This window comes from Chelonoidis abingdonii, chromosome 19 (genome assembly GCF_003597395.2).
Source record: "Chelonoidis abingdonii isolate Lonesome George chromosome 19, CheloAbing_2.0, whole genome shotgun sequence".
In the NCBI taxonomy this organism is placed as follows: Eukaryota; Metazoa; Chordata; order Testudines; family Testudinidae; genus Chelonoidis; species Chelonoidis abingdonii.
In genome coordinates, this window is record NC_133787.1 from 5280809 (window position 1) to 5285960 (window position 5152).

Sequence of the window (5152 nt, forward strand, 5' to 3'; positions counted from 1 at the left end):
ATCCTAGCTGGGATCCAAGCACCCTGAACCCCCAGAAGGACTCAGTGGAGGGGTCCTGACTGTGCCTGCAAGCTCTGCTGTAACCTGTGTTCCTGTTGTCCAATAAACCTTCTGTTTTACTGGCTGGATAAAAGTCACTGTGGGGTCCCAGGAAGAGGGGTGCAGGGCTGGAACCCCGAGACTCCGTAACAATGGGGATGTTGGACTTCCGGTCTATGTGACCCCTGGGCAGTGGAGCTCACAATGATGACCAGAGTGGTCAGTATGGGGCATTGTGGAATAGCTGCTGGAGGACAGTAACAGTTGACTAAGAAAGGCTGGGTCTACACTCGCACTGCATCTACCTAAGAACTTCGACCTTGGCTCAACAACAGGGACAGAAACAAGTTCTGCCTACCCTCAAGATCCTTTCCTTAGCCCAATAGCATCACTTCCACTTACACAATATAAGCCTCAGCTTGCCTTCGCATACAACTCCTGATCTCACTTCAAGTGTTCCTACAGTTTCAGGCATGCTAGCAGCTCTGCTGAGTGAGCCACACTTGAAAAAGGAAATTGCACCTCCTACATCACTAGCAGCTTGGCACTGCTGCCTCGTCTGTTTCTCCTTATACCTAAAGCAGTGTTTGACTTGGTGCCACGACATTTTGATTAAAAAGTTAGAATTACATAAAATTGACACGGTATACATTAAATGGATTAAAAACTGGCAGGTCTCAAAATATAATTGTAAACTAGGACTTGTCATCAAGTGAATCTGTATCCAATGGGGTCCAGCAGGGACTGGACTGGTTCTTGGCCCTATGCTATTTAACATTTTAATCAATGACCTGGAAGAAAACATAGAATCATCACTGGTAGAGTCTTCAGATGACACAAAAACTAGGGGAGCAGTAAATAAAGAAGAGAAGAGGTCACTGATTCAGAGGTATCTGCATCACTTGCAAAACAGGGCATAAGCAAACAATATGCATTTTATACATTTTGCCGTATTAAATCTAGGAACAAAAAAATGTAGGCCATATTTACAAGATGGGAGACTCTATCCTGGGAAGCAGTAACTTTGAAAAAGATTTGGAGGTCATGGTGGACAATCTGCTCAACATAAGTTCCCAATGTGACACAATGGCCTAAAGAGCTAATGCGATCCTGGAATGCACAGACAGAAGAATCTCCAGGAGAAGACAGGTTATTTTACTTCTGTATTTAGCACTAGTGTAAGCATTGCTGGAGTATTGTGTCCAGTTCTAGTGTGCACAATGCAAGAACAATGTTGACAAACTGGTGAGTGTTCAGAGCCATGAGAATGATTAAAGGATTAAAAAACATGCTTTCTAGTGAGACTCAAGGAGCTCAATCTATTTAGCTTAACAAAGAGAAGGTTAAGGGATAACTTGATCATGGTCTACAAGTACCTACACAGGGAACAAATATTTAACAACAGCTCTTCAATCTAGCAGAGAAAGGTCTAATACAATCTAATGGCTGGAAGTTTAAGATAGGCAAATTCAGATTGGAAATAAAATGTAAATGTTTGATAGTAAGGGAAATTAACTATTGGAACAATTTACCAGAGGTTGTGGTCGATTCTCCATCACTGAAAATGTATAAATCAAAATTGGATGTTTTCTAAAAGATATGCTCTAGGGATTTTAGGGAGAAGCTCTGTGTGTTGTAGAGAGTAGATTATCACTATGGCCCCGTCTGGCCTTGTAATCTGCAAATCTTTGAAATTCTATGGTCTGTGAGACAGATTTGACTAGATCACCTATTGGTTCCTGCTGTCCTTAAATTCCATGAATCATGAAAACTTGTCACCAATCCTTCTACACAAACACTTCTACCAAAGTTTTTCCCTCCCTGTGGATGTTTGGTGTAGGACTTGATAACATCCATATTACAGATCATAAAAGCTTCCTTTTGGAAAGGCAGACAGCAGCAAATTATGCAGGAATTCATGAAGAAATGTTCCTTCCATGTAAAAAAGGGTTTTAATACAAATAATTAGGAATGCTTATAGTTGCATGCATGTACGCACACACACAGGCACATACACATTCTTACCAGCGATCAGCACTAACAATAACAGCAACAATTGATCAGACAAACAGTTATGACAAAAACTAAAACTTTTTTCTTATTTTACAATTTCAGAGTCAAAGTGAACAAGTGGAATGAGTTGTGTCAATTGAGTAATTATGACTTAATTAACAGTGAACCATGCATCTCACTTACTACACTTGCAGTTGTCTGATTTCAGAAAAATTCAAAAAGCTGACCCTCGATTATTTTCATGAGAGATTTCTGTGCATGGTAGCGTGTAAGTTGAAAGAAAACAAGATACACTTTGGTTGTTATATCAAAATACTGAATTGCATCTTTTCAAATGCTATTCACTGAATACTAAGACAATGAAATGCCCATATTCCAGAAAAACCCTTTATCTGTCACTCTTTCCTATGTAATTTAAATGCAGCATTATTGTTTCAAATACTGATTAGTTCAATAGACATTAAAGCACATGGGCTACCATTTTGTATGTTTCCACAAACTTGGAACACAATTGGCAAATCTGTGATGGAATTTTGGAATTAAAAACAGAAAGAAAGTGAAGATATTCCAGCCACAGATGAAATGTTCTCCAAATTCCTTAAAAAGGCAAGTCACTCTGCTGCTGTATGAGTCTCACAACAAGTCTAAAGACGGGTTCAACTAATTGTATAAGAGAATCATATCCTTTAAATAGTTTGTGAGCCCTCCAGACATTCTCTTTGTTCTATAGTTTAGAAACCATCAGAGACCTGTCAGAGCAGTATTAAGGTAGTAGGCCTTGTATATTTTATATAATTAATAAACTTGATTATTTGGGAACCAACTGTGCCCATGTGGTTTGTTCAAATTTTAGATGGGAAACAAACCAGAGACATGAAAAGAAATATTTTTATATTTATTACACAATTAAATGAATTTGGATAAATGTAGCCATTTTCCCTGTTCTTGATTTGTCTAACAAATAGGATTCATATAGACTTCGTAATTTTTAACCGTTCATATAATTACTATGAAAACATTCCAAGCAGATTTGCAACAAATTGGTTGACTAATTGCTTGGGGGGGTGGGATTTGTTTTTATATGCATATTGTATGTTTACTAACAAAGAAAATGGGAATATACTATTTGGCAGAAACATTTTGGCCAAGAAATGAAGCTTTGGCTCCGGGCGTGGCATATCCTCATCTATTCATAATGGTCACAAGGCTACATTCCTTGAGGTGACCCAAAAGTATTTTGTCATATAGCACTAATCATAACTCAGTTCCTCTACAAATCGGAAGTGGACCAGTGTGTGACAAATAAAACATTAGTACTTCATCAAACGAAGCACAATAAACCTGTAGAACTCTTGCCAGGAGATGTTGGGAAGGCCAAAACTAACTGGGTTCAAACAAGAATTAGATAAGTTCATGGAAGATAGGTCTATCAATGGCAATTGGACAGAGATACAACTCTGTGCTCTGGGTGTCCCTAAGCCTGCCAGATGCTGGGACTGGACGACAGGTGTGCAAGAGAAACAGGCCTTCGCTCTTTGGTTGGGTGCAGCAAATAAGAGACCGTCTTTATTCTCAAGCAATTGCAAAGAGGAGAGAACACTCTGGCAGGGATTCACCCTGTCCAGGCAGGTCTCTGTTACGTAAATAATGAAAGCAGCTTTTATACCTTTGTGTTACACATAATAATGAGCAACAGCTGCATGTTGTTATACATTTTTCTTCCTGATATCTCACTTTTCTCGTTAATTTCTGCTACAGTCTACATTCCATTCTTATCTAACAGAAAGTCAAAACAATATCTCTTACTGTCAGTTCCCATTCGCTTTCTCGCTTTCTACCCGCCTAGGCCTTCAGGTCTTGCGTTATTAGAGTCAGTGTTGGCCTGACTTTGTTAGCCTGACTCTTGCTCAGAGACAAACTAAGATCTCTATGTTCAATTCCCTTTATCTCTTTCTCCACTTCCACACAGGAGATAAATCACTTTGATAATTGCCCTGTTCTGTTCATTCCCTCTGAAACACCTGGCACTGGCCACTGTCAGAAGACAGGATACTGGGCTTGACGGATCTTTGGTCTGACCCCATACGGCCATTCTTATGTACTTATATGTCAGCATATTTGCTCAAGCATAAAGGGTCAGGCTGGAGGAGTGACATGTCTCAGCAACTTCACAAGGGTCCAAGTCACCAGGATGTGTCCTTTGGGGGACCTGAGAAGTATTTTATACACAGCCACTGAAAGCCGCTTTCTTTATTTGAATAATTAATAATTAAACCCTACTATAAGTTGTTATACAAATCGGTAACATTTCTAATAATGCATCATACATTGATGATTTAAAAAACCCATATGGTGTTGGAAGGAGGACGTGGTCTGCAGTTGCCAACCCTCCAGGATTGGCCTGGAGTTGCCCGGAACAGAAGATCAATCTTTAATGGCAGATGACGTCATGTGACGAAATCTCCAGGAATCCATCCCTCCGACATTGGCAACCCCACGTAGGGCCCCGCCCATACAGGGCTGCGGGAGGCAGGAATCCCCTGCAGCCGGCCAGGGGGACTCGCACCCCGAGTACCGACCCCCTCAGCAGGCCGCTGGGGCTCTCGGACCGCGGCTCCGCGCCCAGCCCCTGCAAGCGGAGGTTCCCTCCGGGCCGGGCTGCCCCTGCCTAAGGGCTCCGCCCTCCGCAGCCGGACGAACCGCTCGGGAGGCCCCGCTCCCCCCTGGGCCCCGCTCTGCAGGCTGCGGCCGCTCCTCACCTTCTCCCCGCAGTGAGAGGCGGCTCTGGGCACCCCGCTCCTGCCTCATCCCGCGGGGCGCGCTCAGGGCCAGGCCGGTGGCTCCAGGCGCCTCCCGTGCGCTGCGCTGGGGCAGGCCGCTAGGCCCGTCTCCATAGCGACGGCTACGGGGCGGCGCGAGAACCAAACCGCGCAGTCAACGTTCACACGGCGCGGTCCGGGCGCTCCTGGTAGGGAGCAGCTTCTAGGCCTGGCACCAGGCGGGGCAGCGCCACTTACCTCCCTCCCGACCCAGACCCACTGTCCAACGCCCGCGAGACCCCCCCGAGACCCCCACCCACTGCCCCAACACCCGCGAGAGC

At 43.8% G+C, this 5152-nt stretch overlaps 1 protein-coding gene across 2 annotated transcripts in view; it reads right to left on the minus strand.

The window, feature by feature from the left end:
* ZDHHC1 (zDHHC palmitoyltransferase 1) overlaps window positions 1–4934 on the minus strand; it is a 95381-nt gene extending 90447 nt beyond the window's left edge. The window contains exon 1 of one of the 2 annotated variants that reach the window (XM_075073771.1): window positions 4812–4934. The gene's annotated coding sequence lies outside the window, so the exon portion shown is untranslated. The remainder of the gene's footprint in view (window positions 1–4811) is intronic. The other variant, XM_075073774.1, reaches the window with a different exon arrangement.
* Between the last annotated feature and the right edge of the window lie 218 nt (window positions 4935–5152).